Source organism: Neodiprion pinetum, chromosome 6, assembly GCF_021155775.2.
Source record: "Neodiprion pinetum isolate iyNeoPine1 chromosome 6, iyNeoPine1.2, whole genome shotgun sequence".
NCBI classification, from domain to species: domain Eukaryota; kingdom Metazoa; phylum Arthropoda; class Insecta; order Hymenoptera; family Diprionidae; genus Neodiprion; species Neodiprion pinetum.
This window is the reverse complement of record NC_060237.1, coordinates 15,796,228-15,811,563: the sequence shown is the minus strand read 5'-3', so window position 1 is coordinate 15,811,563 and position 15,336 is coordinate 15,796,228.

Below are 15,336 nucleotides of genomic sequence, written 5' to 3'. Positions count from 1 at the left end.
CGAGTTCGACGAGCCACTGAGTACAGTCATGCCCAACGCTACGCCCACTGCATCGAGTAACCACCACAGCGATGCCCGCGCCAAAACCCTCGTTTCGCACCCAGGCCCTCTCCTCAGCAACTCATTAATTGTTTCTGCCGCCAAGCGTACATCGCGACCGACTAATAATCCCCCCTCCTGCCCCATCCAGTCCACTGACCTCGCGCAACTGCAATCCGATCCTCCTATCCCTGACGACAGTACACCCTGTCCCGGTGCCGCAACAGTGCTCTTGACTGACAGTAGGTCAGAAAGATTGGACGTCCTAAAGAACAGCTTACATCTTGATCATTTGAATGAGACCGAAAAACAATCTATATTTAACCTCGTAACAGAATTTAACCATCTCTTTTACCTCCCAGGTGATAAATTAGGCCACACCAATTTATCTCATCACACTATCCCCACGATGGACAATACGCCTATTCATACCAAACAATACCGTTTTCCCAAAATTCACAAAGACGAAATCGAATCCCAAGTTGATAAACTACTCAAACAAAATCTTATTAAACATTCCTCATCTCCGTATAATTCCCCGGTGTGGATCGTTCCAAAAAAACCGGATAGTGACGGCAATAAACGATGGCGTATGGTAATCGACTACAGAAAACTTAACGAAAAAACAGTCGGCGACGCATACCCCATGCCCGATATCACGGAAATCCTTGACCAGCTTGGCTCAGCTAAATACTTTTCCACATTCGACCTTGCTTCCGGGTTCCACCAAATTCCCATGCATCCGGACCACAGCACGAAAACTGCATTTTCGACACCTAGAGGCCATTATGAATTTTCTCGTATGCCCTTCGGACTAAAGAACGCCCCCGCCACGTTTCAAAGGCTCATGGACCAAGTCCTTCTAGGCCTACAAGGCAACGAGATGTTCGTATATTTAGATGACATAGTTATTTACGCTCGAAACTTGCAAGAACATGAAATTAAATTTCGGAAATTAATGAAGCGACTAACCGCTGCTGGTTTAACTCTACAGCCAGACAAGTGCGAATTCTTGCGCAAGGAAGTCGTTTACCTCGGACACCTCATAACTGAGTCAGGAGTAAAACCTGACCCTGGTAAATTAATAGCTGTAAAAGAGTATCCTGTCCCCAAAAGTCCCAAAAACGTTAGACAGTTCCTTGGCCTTTTAGGTTATTACCGAAGATTTGTTCCAAATTTTGGAAAAATTGCTAAATGCCTTAACAATTTAACGAAGAAGGATACCCCTTTCATCTGGACGTCCGAACACCAGTCTGCCTTTGAAACCTTACGCGATTGTTTATGCAAAGAACCAATTCTACAACACCCGGACTTCAACAAACCATTCACGCTCACTACAGACGCGTCAAAATTCGCGATAGGTGCAGTTCTCAGTCAAGATAAAGACGGTGCCGACCTACCGGTAGCATACGCATCCCGAGCCCTCAAGCCCGCTGAATTAAACTACTCGGTACCTGATAAAGAATTCTTAGCCGCCTACTGGAGTATGAATCACTTCCGCCCCTACATCTATGGTCAGAAGTTCACTTGAATAACAGACCACGAGCCACTCAAATGGGTAAAAAGCGTCAAGAAGCCTAATTCCCGTTTATTACGATGGAGCTTAGAACTAGCAGAGTACGACTTCGATACGAAATACAAGTCCGGAAAATCTAATACCAACGCTGATGCTCTGTCCAGGAACGCACCGCCCGACACCGCTCAAATTCTTCCCATAGATGCAAAACGCCCCCGTCCAACGACTGAAGCCTCTAGCGATAAACCAAAAAAACGCACTAAAAAGACTCATCAGTACCCCAGACGCCCTCGACAGACCACAGACGAGTCCACCAACCCAGCTCCACTGAAACACCCTAAAATCTCACAACCCTGTAAGATGATATACTCCTCTGATGCCTCTGATTCCTCTGATCTCTCCGACGATGAGTTTAGCGATAAAGAAACTCCGTTGCTCAAAACCCCCCTCGTTACCCCGGCACCGATCCCAGAACATCACCAACCTAAACGCCATCGCGAAACAAATTCTTCAACAAATCCTGGGCCTCATAAAAGACCATACCTGAGCTATTTTTCAGATTCTTCCCTTAGCTCGGATGACTTACAGACCCCAGAAACTGAATCAGGAACCGATGACCTTTGTCCAACCACCGATTTACCGGGCCCTGCTTATAGCGATTTCCTCATAGAAAGCGAAACTTTTCCTCTCATGCGTAATAGACGTATCAAAGAAATAAAAGCTGACCTATTACAGCAAAAGGATAACTTGGCTCATTGCATATCGGCTGACTGCCAAATGTCAAAAGGAATCGCTTCAGAACTGACAGAACGTAGATTCATAAACCGCGAACAACTTAGAGAATTCGACCCGACTGTGACTGACGTTATTTCTGTGGTACATGGAAACCGGAAAATCTATAACCTAGTTACGAAGTCCAAATACAGCGACAAACCTTTGCCCCACGTTTTTTTTGACACCTTGGTTAACTTTAGGAAAACCTTGCAAGAAGATGGCGTAACATCCGTCTCGATACCATTGATAGGTTGCGGACTTGACAAATTAGAATGGAGCGCGGTACGCAGAATGATCCATTACGTTTTCAAAAATTCGAAAATAAGAATCACCGTTTGCCGCCTCGACTCTCCGCTTCCTGCCACCGCGCGCCCCTGCATTACACCCCCACCCGTTTATACTAACCTCCCTGACCCTGTCCCTTCCACATCTGGATTACCCCCCTGCCGCCATCTGCGAAAGGAATCGGAACGTCCGACTAAACCTGCAGCACCTCGTCCGATTCCACCTCCACCCCCACCCACTGACGTCATCATGCCCTCCCCTGTCGGGCCTCCGCGTCCCGCTAGGAGATACCCCCCCGCTACTTCCAGGCCGACGAACCCTTCCTTACACTCCTGTTCCCCTCCCCCCTCGCCCCTCCCGCCCACCTCTGATAACGACGACAGTTCCGACTTGCTCACAGACGCTGAATACTATACGTGCACTCAACAATTCGACTCCCATATGGAAATTACTGACCATAACCATGACAGTGCTCTCAACACTAACGATGATCAAATTAATGACCCTCACGGTTTCGCATATTTTATTGACAACTTGGACGACATACCAGTATCGGACAATGTCAAAGATACCAATGATGGAATTTTGATGCTCAAAACCAACTATGCGCACTTCATATCGACAGACTGCGCTTGGATCAAAGGTATACCAGCCCAACTTGCCGGCGAGAATATGGTTGACCCAAAAATAGTAATGAGGCCTCGTCCGCGAAAATTTGATATCATTGAATCTAAGCACAATAGTCGACGTATTTTCACCCTAGTATTGAAAACAAAAGGCTCAGATAAAAGCAATCTATACGATATCTTCAAGCTATTGTCCAAACTGAAAACGGCTTTAGCCGATTCAAACCTAAAGTCTCTTGCCCTCCCGATAACCGATGACAGTTTAGACGCTCTCGATCCTCGCGTTATCCGAAAACTTCTATCCTATATTTTCGCAGACTTAGAAATTCAAATCATCCTTTGTCGAAACACGACTGTCATCCCAGACGAATGTTTACGAAAAGAAATAATCAGAGAATGCCACGAATCGTTGATCGGCGGTCATCAAGGTGTCACTAAAATATATAACCGCATTAGACAAAAGTATTTTTGGCCCCGTATGAAAGAACAAATCCAAGATTCCATAAGAACTTGCGAGAGTTGCCAAAGAAAAAAATTGGTCAGAGTAAAAACCAAATTGCCAATGATGATAACGGACACGCCTGCCGATGCATTCGACAAAGTGGCATTAGATATTGTTGGACCTCTACCCCTTACTAAATCGAACAACAAATATCTTTTGACGATACAATGCAATTTGACAAAATTCCTGGACGCCATCCCTTTACCTGATGCCACCGCCAAAACTATAGGCGCAGCATTCGCAAAAGAATACATTACACGTTACGGTGCTCCTCGAGCAATACTCACAGACCAAGGACAGAATTTTATGAGCACAGTCATCAAACATCTTTGTAAACTTTTCAAAATTAAGCAAATACGAACCACAGCTTACCGCCCACAGTCTAACGGATCGCTAGAACGCAGTCACCTTGTTCTCACTGAGCACATCAAACACTACACGGATGCTGGTAAAGACTGGGACGATTACATCCGCTTTGCAATTTTTTGTTATAACACCGCGAAGCACGAAGGTACTAACTTCACCCCCCACCAACTAATTTTTGGCTCTCAAGCCAGACTCCCAACAGACGCGAACCCTGCCAGCGCGTATACTCGTTCCTACGATTCCTTCCTTCTAGACTTAATCGCTAATCTATCCAGCATACGAAAACACGCCGCGTCCAACCTACAACAAGCAAAGCATCGTTCCAAGACGTATTACGACCGTAACGTCAACAGCCAAAATTTCGAAGCAGGTCAAAAGGTCTATCTACTGAACGAAACCCGATCCAAATTCGACGACCACTATAAAGGAGTGTATACGATTAAACGTATAATTGACAATATTAACGCTGAAATTTGGATTACCCCCCGAAAAACTAAAATCGTCCATTTCAATAAATTGAAATTGGCACACTTAACCGACTAATTGACCTGGACCGACGCTTGAACGAATACGAACTTGACCTGTCCAGTTTAGTAGACGCTATCCCCTTAGCCCAAAAAGGTATCGTCCAACCTAAAATTCTATCACCAGAACAAATTATTTCCAGCCTTAAACATATCCCTCACCCGCGTCGTACAAAACCCCAAATTCCTACGCGCCATTCCATCCACCACCCGCACCTAGAAATAATACCATTTCCCGATGACCTGCCTACTCGCTCTTCGTCGCTGCTCCGGACCCAATCGGAAATTGAAATGACGAAACTAGGCATACCTAAGCCGCGTAAATTGCTCCCCGAGCAAAGCCTTAACGATAGCTCCGAACCACTCGAAGTTTGGCGCTAAGCCCTCCGCTATTAGCAATTATATTCTTTCATTGCCTTATTCTGCCCATAATAATCTGCAGCCATAATATAATCATCAGCACGTTGCATAAGTTTCGTTTATAACATATATACAATATCTATCATATATACCACCACATTTATAAGATGTCATTTATAAATTTTTTTTTATTCAAATGTATACTAACCCACTTGAACGCGCACTAACATCTAGGCGCTATATTTTAAGACTCCTCTTTGTAATATTCTGTAAGTGATTCAGTACGATAAGATGTCATTTATAATTTTTTTTTATTTTATTCAAATGTATACTAACCCACTTAAACGCGCACTAACATCTAGGCGCTAGATTTTAAGACCCTTCTTTGTAATATTCCTTAAGTGATTCAGTACGATAAGATGTCATTTATAAAATTTTTTTTTATTCAAATGTACACTAACCCACTTAAACGCGCACTAACATCTAGGCGCTAGATTTTAAGACCTTTCTTTGTAATATTCTGTAAGTGAGTCACTACGTTTCATGGCCTTCCGCTTCCTTCCGAACATTCTATTTCGTACCCTCACCGAATGTTCTTCCCCAAGGGGGGGCGTGTTACGTCCTCCAGACTTCATATTCCTTTCCCACGCTCTTAGTTACCTTACGCTCTGTAGTCTACCCTTATCGTTCGCGAGTCAGCAGGTTCTCCTGTAACTCGCGGCCAGCTCGCCTGCTACATCCGGCAGAAGCAGGCAGATCCATCCCAGCACTCAAGCAAGACACCTATCCCTCTAAACCAAGACCATACCCTTTTTCCCTTGACCGACTCCGTTGCATTGACCACTAATAAACAATCATATACTTTAAATCGTTTACCTTCCCTTAATACCGATCCCTTTCTATTCCATTCCCTTCCTGCATTGGGAGTAGTAGCACGCGAGTGCATAGTCGACGTGAACGGACCCTACAATAGCCAAATAACACCTTGGCTGGGCGTGGAGTAAGCTCCGATTGCCGCTCATCGGAGCCTACGCAATCTACCCCGTAACAGCTCTATAAGATTTATTCTCTCATTTTAATAATTATCAATAATTGTTATGATTTATTAAATAAAAGCTGAGAAGTGTTATCCTTAAGGGGAGATATACACCTAGAAAATTGAAAAAATCGATTTTTTTTTTTTACATTTTCTGAAAGTTTAAGGTCCTTAGAATATTTGGTGAAAATCGCAAATTAATTCTTCGAAAAATAAGGCAGTTATAACCGAGAACTGGAAACGTTAGATTTCTTTTGTGATAGAATTGTACAGTGCTCCCCCCCTAAGAAGGTCGAATTCGTCGTCGGCAACAAGCTTTAGATGCAATGGGAATTCCGTCGACTGTAGAAGACCTACACTATGGGCCTGGTATTGATGATTCCATGTAAGTTTAAAATTTCATGATTTTTTAATTCCTAAAATTTCAAACGTGTTTTTCTCAAAACTACGTTTTTCAAAGCCGTACCCAAAATTTCTCAAAAACCAATGTACCGATTGGTTTGAAATTTTTTGTGGTCATTCTATATAATATTACCTAGTATTTGTCATAGGATTTTTTTTTTTCGTTACTTACTCTTCATTATAGCCAAAAAAAAAAAACTACGACGGGTTAATGATTGGTGATTTTGAATGGAACTGTAATTCGCGGCTAATTAGCCGCTGATTATCAGTGGTAGTCATAATTCAGTTGGAGCCCAAATTTTCGAAAAAACTTAAGGGTTATGCCAACTTCACACTAAGATAGCATAACCACACGAAGAATAACTACTCAGGGTTGATTGTAGGGTATTGTGAAAATCACAGAAATTTGCCGATAATTAACCGCTACTGACCCATGGAATTTTGAAATTTGTCGGGACCTGGATTTTTTTAAAAAATCGATGGCAGTGCTGACTTCTCTCGGAAACCGCACAACCGTGTGCTAATTCTGCATGGAGGGTTGATCGTAAAAAAGTTTCCAAGGCACCGAAATTTGCCGCTAATTAGCCGCTACCGACCCATGGAATTTTTAAATTTGTCGGGACCTGAATTTTTTTAAAATATCCATGACAGTGTTGACTTCTCTCGACCTTCCTTGCGTGGCGCGATTCACCTGCCATCTGTAGGAGACGACTGAAACTCTGTCGAACCGACCCCTCGCCTCTCGCCGCTGTTTCAGCCACCAAACTGTCAGCTGTGAGTTTTTCCGTGTGAAAAATAATACTGTACATTTGTGCCCTACACCAAAAGACCACGCCCTGTAAAAGGACTAATAGGTGAAATAATATGAACATCGCGGTCTCATTATATCTCGAAAAAATTCTACTTCCACGTCCATATTTTTTGCCATCGTATGTATTAATCAACCAGTATAACAAAACCAAAATTCCAATTTCACACGTCTCAACTCACTCGCAACTTCTTTATTCTCAATAAACAATGAATTTCTTTTAAAAATTATAGGTCATAGTATATGACCACAAAAGATATCAATTGGAAAGAGAAAGAGAAATGTAATATAAATGATATAAAATTGTGAAATTCAGTTTGGGCGAAAAAAATTAGGTTTCATTATTCTGTCCTGTGTCCCCCGAAACGGTTATTTATTAAAAATCGTTCGTGGTCGTTCGTGGGCCTTTGGTGGTGTTTGGTAGTATATTTTTCAAGTTTTGTGGTGTTTGATAGTATGTTTTTCAAGTTTGGTGGCGAATAGTTCTTCTAAATTCGAGAAACTCAATTTTCAGCGTAAAGTTAGCCGCCCCACTTCAAGTCTTTACAAATTTTTTTCGCAGAGAGGGTATCATTGCCAATAAAAAAACGTCAGTGAAGCAGCCCCCAAAAGTGCACTGTTAGGGAGTTACAAATTTTTTGAATTCAATTTTTTTTTTTTTCTTTTAAATTCACAACTTCTCAACAGTGCAGTTTTTGGTGACACTTCACAGAAGGTTTTTTTTATCAACAATGATGTTCTTTCGTCTGAAAAAAGATGTAAAAAGTCAAAGTGCAGGGGCTAACTTTACGCTGAAGATCATGTTTCTCGAATTTGGAAACAGCTACCCATCACCAAATCTCAATATTTGACTACCAAACAGCACCAAACGATCACTCAATGATTCCAAAAAAAGGACAAGTTGGAAAATTCGCAGTGGTAGGGTCAACTTCACATAGGTCATGGAGGCTGGTTTCCGCACGCGTATATCATGTGTCGCATCAGTTATCCCTATGATGTGCAGCCCTGACTACGTCACTTAAGTAAGGGAGAAGAAATTGACATTATCTTTGCAAATTAAAGGTTATTGCCGGATAAGAATAGTAATTTGGCGTGTGTGTGTGTGTGCGTGTGTCAAATCGGGAAAAACATGGTCAATTGACATGAAAAAGTCAGTATGCAATAATTTCTTGTCATGTATTTCAAAACATACATATATGAGCGATCAATCGTATGAGTATTATATTGGGTAGAAAATATTTGGTTCCATGTATTTTCTTGTTGAAAAACTTGTTTTTCCTCATTCAAAGCAAAACAAAGTATAGAAACGGCCAAAACTGACGAAAATAACAGTATTTCGTAATTTTCAGTGTGTTCCACCACTTTGTGAAATTTCAAAAACATGAGTGTTTTTCGAGTCAAAATACACTCGGAGTAGAAATTCAAAATCTGCTTCTACCTTAGTTGTCGAGAAAAAAATGTTTAAACAATTTGGGAATTTTTTTTGAGGGGAAGGGAGTGAAAAAAAATCTGTAAAAATCAAGTTGAAAGAATTTTACTCTCTGTGTGCACCGTATTTTTTGATAAGGATTCGTTGACTTGGCGGTAAGTTAAGAAAGAGCCGAAAAACTGGGTTTTCTGAGGTGGTAAGGCCAACAGAAGGGGGGAGTGGGGGGTTTGGGGACAACATTCGTGTCGAGCACTTTTTTTTGACTGTACCAACGTAATAAAACCATAATTAGCCCAAAAGATTTCGTGTGCCAAATTACTATTCTTATCCGGCAATAGCCTTTAATCTATGCCATTGCCAATGTACTTATTGCATTCAACTCCGGTTTAAACATCTGCCTTCAAAATTCGCGCGCACTTTGGTTATTACATAAATGCGCCACCCACGTCGCACGGTCGGTTTGTACGCTTTGCATTTGTTAATTCTACACGCTATTTCATTCAGTCGCCTGTTAGTCTTTCCGAAAACAGTTAATATTTCTGTTAAGAATCTGAGAAATACGGCGTGATTACCGGACCGCACAACCCCCACCCACTAATGAGACGCGAAAAGCGCGGCCTAGCCGCACGACTGGGGTTGGGGCCGGGTTAGTCTGCCCCGAGCGCACCGCCGTGAATGTGTGCATCTCGTTAACTGTATTGTACGTCCCTTTAGAGTTTCTATAGTCTGCAGTATCGATATGTATTTATGTATACGTCTCTAAAAAGCATGGTGTTAATAAAGAACCGCGCTGTTTTACCGGTCGCATAAAAGTAAAAAGTACCGCCACCCGAATTCTCTTTACCACCTAACCTTGATCTACGCCGCTTAGTTAGGAACCATTTGAAAAATCATTTAATACTTCAGAAGTGGTATACATAAACCACGTGCCGGGTAACGAACGCGAATATCGGGAAATAAGAAGTGAATGGTGGACGAAAGTGATTTCGAGAAATTCGCGGAGTACCTTTTGAATCCAATGGCGGTACAACGGTCGTTTGTACGCGAGCGTGGTGGAGACATGTCGTCGTTCAACGCTTCACGTAGCGTCGGAGCCCTTGGACCCGGGCAGTGGAACAACGGCCAAAATGGCGACCGTCAGATTGGGCCGAGGAGCGGAGACGGACCTCCCGTGAATGGACTTCAATCGGAGACGCGCGTCGAGGGAGCGAGAGCGGAAACCCCAGGCGAGTACACACGAGGGGAGGCGACGAATGGCGGTCAGTTACCACCGGAGCTTAGCGGTATCACGGATGGCTTACCAACAGCAGCGGTACCGAACGGTCAGTCGTCGGTAAACGAGGCAACCGCCCCTCCACTGGTAAATGCGTTACGGGCTATATCATCACAAGGTAATACGGATTCTCTCATACAACTTCTCGCCGGACTACTGACTAGAGATGTACACCGGTCACGTGACGAGTAATTTTACGCACTTTCGACCGTCACAAAACGGTTTTGTGACCGATAGAGTTGTGACGAGACAGTCAAAAATGACTGCCATCTAGCGGAATATATTTCAATTACAAGCAATAACGTATTTTAGCGGGAAATCATCGGACCTGGAGTGTATTTGTCCTTTTCTATTTCAGTAATATGCACGTGGTCATATCGTCAATCTGTTTCGATTATTAATTATTTAATCATTTTTTTTTGTATTCACTTGAATGTGTAAGTATGTTTATGATTTAAAATATACTATTTATTCTAAATTTCAAGCATAGTTACTAATCTGTTTCTGTCAATAAATCAAATGATGACGTTTTTTTTTCCTAAAAGTTAGGTTACTTTAAATAATTTATATAAATTTATTTATTTAAAATTTCAGAATTATGACGAGGGCTCATTTAAAAAAAATCGTTATTGGAAACTTTGCTGGAATTAATTTTCATCCAAACCAAAAGATGAAACAATACAAGTGTAATCATTGTAATAAAAAGTACGCAATCAACGTCACAAGAATGGCTAAACATCTACGCAAAGAATGTAGGACCTGTCCAAAAAAGGTGATTGACCAATTAAACTCCATGTATGCTACTAACACAAGAGAGGAACTAAATCAATCATCTGACCATGGATCAACAGACAACTCTTTCGTGGTCGAAGAAGTTGATGTGAATAGTTAGCAGTATTCCTTCAACTCCTGATGATTCGACGGAGAATCCAAATCGTTCTGATCAGATCTCAAGTACGCCTAAATCACCCAAGTTTTCCTCCAATTCTATGAGTAAATTTTATGATTCTATGACTGAAAAAGAAGAAAAGAATCTCAATAATTTATTGGCACTAGCTATTTACTCATCAGGTACGCCATTCAGTATAACTGAAAACACTTATTGGCAAAAATTTTTTAATGCTATTCGTCCATCTTTTAAATTGCCACCAAGACGTAAAATTTCCAATATTTTACTTGATTCTACTTATGAAAAAGTTAAAGGTCAAGTTGATGAAAAAATAATATCTGCTCGAACTGTCGGTATGCAATGTGATTCATGGTCAAACATACGAAATGAGTGCATTATGAATTTTATTGTTACAACACCAACACCCGTATTCTTTAAAACTTTGACTACATCCAGCGCATCTAAGTCAGCAATTAATTGTTCGAGGAAGATGATGGAAGTAATTGAAGCAATTGGTCCACAAAAAATTATGGGTATTTGCACGGACAATGAGCCAGTCATGAGATGCACTTGGGAAATTTTAGATGAGCAATATGAGGAACAGAGTATTTCATTTTACGGTTGTACTGCTCACATTCTTAACTTATTAGTCAAAGACATAGCTAATATACTTTCGGTCAGCGAATGCGTGCAGAATTCAACTTCTATTATTAAAGAAATTAAAAAAAGTCATGTTCTCAGCGCTCTCTTCGTCCAAGCTCAAAATCAAAACTCGCTTAACGAGAAATGTACTTTAAAACTACCAATTAAAACTAGGTTCGGCTATTTGCTTCACTGCTTGGAGAGTCTTTTGAAAAATAAAAATAATTTAGAATTATTGGCTGTTATGCCAGATGCTCAAAAATATTTGAGCATAGCGACGAGGAACAATATTCTTAATAATGAGTACTGGATTCGAGTGACAAAAATCAATGAGTTAATTAAACCTATCGGGCAATGCATTTTTTATTTAGAAGGAGATGATCCTAAAATAAGTCAAGTAACTGAAGCGTTTGGTGAGCTAAGTCAACACTTTATCAACGAATTGGAAAATTCAAATCTCAGAGTTTTGAATTCAACTGATATTAATAATTTTCTTACGAATTTTCGTAATAGACGAGTAATGGCTTTAAAACCGATTCATTACGCAGCTAACTTATTGGATCCCAACTATAAAGGGGCTAACTTAACTATTGACCAAGAAGCTGAAGGTTATGATTTAATCTCAAAAGTATCTAAAAAATTAGATCTCGATTACAATCGTGTTATGGCTGAATATTCAGACTACGTACACAATGATGGCATTTGGAGTAAAGATCATATTAAACAAGCCATTACAGTGATTTCTCCTTTAAAATGGTGGCAAGTTTGCCGTTTGGTGTGGTAAAACTCAACTCAGCAAGATAAGTGTTGCTATTCTAGGATTACCACCAACTTCATCTGCTACAGAACGTTCTTCTAGTACACATGGGTGGATACATTCTTCAAAAAGGAATCGCTTGACAGTTGAACGAGCTGGCAAAGTCACTTACATTGCACACAATGTCAGACTTTTGGATAATAAAAAAACAAAAAAAATTCAAGGCGATGCAGATGATGATGATGATGAATCTTATGATGAAACGTCAGATGATAATGAGACAAGATAGAAACAATTAATGAGGTAGAAGTGTCTTAAATAATATTTAATAATAAAAAAACTTGACTAGTCATGAATTAGTCACTAATATTACTGATCTCACAGGATTCAAGTATTTTATGGTAAAAATTGATATATTTAAAAAAAAAGATTGATATATTATAAGTAAATAATATAATAAAAATTATTTTTTTATTGAAAACAGATTATTAAAATATTCAAATGATATTAGAAATATCCAAATAAAAAAAAAATAATTATATGTTTTAATGAGATGTAAGTCGTAATGTAAAATGAATCTTTAAATAATAAAATAATAGTTGACATAATTTAAATTTTTTTATGCGATCGTAAGTAAATTGAGCTAATTCCAGTCTTGAAATTCTATTTATTTATGCAAAAAATTATATTTTTTAATGAAACATTTCATTTAATTTGTACACTAATTTGTTTTTTCTAATTAAATCAGCAAACATTCCTATTTCTGAACTCTACACAGCATCGACAATGAAATTGTTGTCAATTAGGTAAGTAATTAATTTAAAAAAAAAAAAAAAAAAACCGTCACGGAACGTCTATCTAGTTGTATTTGACGGTAACAATTGTGACCGACCTTGTGACCGTCATTTACACAACAGACCTACTGAAAAAAAATTTGTGACGTCACTAACCGTCACAAAACGGTATTTGTGACGGTCACGTCACATAAATTGAAAATACCGGTAATTGCACATCTCTACTACTGACCAACTCTCAACCAGCGGCGGTCCCTACCATATCGACCGAGACACCTTCATATCAAATTGTTCCAGATTTATCTAGCGCGATCGAAAATTTTACAGGCGAGGATGACGGAGTACATGCGTGCGAATGGATTGAAAGTCTCGACTCGCTACAAGAACTGCATAATTGGACGGACGAGTACGTGCTTTCGCGGCTGCGCGCATTCATTTGCGAGGCGGGGCACGTGACTGGGCCAGGATGCATGGGCGAAATTTGACGACGTGGAGATTTTTCGCGCGCGATTCGCGGACACGTTTATGATTCCGCACGACAAGCCGACGCGGTGGGCCCAAATGTTGGCCCGACGGCAAGGTCGGGACGAGTCAGTATCGGCTTATTTCCATGCCAAGACACGGTTACTCAAGGGACTAAATCTAAACTTTTGGGAAGAAAAATCACAGATAGTCTCGGGACTGAACTCTCGTGAATTATTCAATTTGGTCATGTCGGGGACACATTATGACCACGATAGCTTGTTACACGCCTTGATTTATTTTGACAGGTGTGTGAAAGAACAAACCTCGGCTTCCTCATCGCAGAAAAGAGGACGCGACAATCCACGACATCAGCAACAACGTACGCAATCGGGCGCGAACGAGACAACGCGTGGGAACGAGGCCACGCGAGGCGATCCCAACCGTGAGCGTACGCCACCACACGGGCGGAGGTGGGTCGAGCATCGCACTTGTAGCAACTGCAACAAGACGGGGCATTTGTCGCGAAATTGCACTGAACTACGGCGCGAGCAGACGTGCTTCAAATGCAATCAGCCAGGTCATGTGAGTAAAAATTGTACTGCGGGCGCGTCGAAGGAGCCACGGGCGGTGCAACTGGTCGGTAGCGCGCGGGATCCGACCGTGCTCAAATATATAAAAAGTGCGACACTGGACGGAAAATCAGTGACGGCGCACGTGGATATGGGCAGTGCGGAGTGCACCATCTGTGCTTCGACTGTGTTAACGTTAGGTTTGCACATGAACGCGGAAACGACACCCCTTAAGCCGTGGGGGCCGTCCGAAATCGTCGTACACAGTCTGGGTAAGATACTTGCGGAAGTGAGCATCAACGACGTGTGCGTGAAAGATGTCGAGTTTCAAGTAGTGCCGGACGATTACCAGGGCACGGACGTTTTAATCGGCAAAACGTTCACGGATCACGACAGTGTGGATTACGAAAAAACCGGCGCGAAGTTTTCATTTCACCGACCCCGGTTATTGCCGACAGATTGCGTCGAACCGGTTGGAGAAATGCGCACGAACGAACGGGCGGCGATTCCTCCGAATTCGATCGCGTTTGTTACGGTGAATACGCACGACGGGCCCCGCGAGTTTCCGTTCGTGAATTGGACAGAAATGGAGCAAGTCACGCCGAAAGGAGCATTGACCATACGCGGCGAGTTATCAACAATCGCGACGATTACGCGTAGCGAGCCACGAAACGCGACGATAAATCCCGGAGACGTGATTATCGGGGGCGAACAACCAGCGACAGTGCGAGCGGAAGTCCTGGCGTTATTAAACGAGTTCCCAGATTGTATTTCGGTGAGCCTATACGATTTAGGATGCGCGAAGGATATCGTCATTGATATCAAATTAAAGGAGGGGGCCGGCCCTGTGTGTTGCAAACCCTATCATCGCGTGACACCCCCCGAACGTGAGACGATGCGCGAAATCGTGAGCGAGTGGCGAGAGGCGGGCATCGTCACCGATACGGAGTCACCATACGCGAGTCCGGTGTTGCTAGTCAAGAAGAAAACGGGCGAATCACGATTATGCGTTGACTTCCGGAAGTCGAATGCCGTCACGGAGCGGGTACATTTCCCGCTGCCCAATATCGACGATCACTTAGCGCAAATACGAGACAGTGCGTTGTTCATTGTACTGGACTTGGCGCATGGCTATTTGCAGATTCCACCATCACCGGACGCACTTGCAAAAACCGCGATCATCACAACGGAGGAGACCGTCGAATTTACACGCATGGTGTTCGGTTTGATGAATGGCCCCGCCTATTTCTCCAAGGCGATGCAGCGAGCGTTGGGACCGT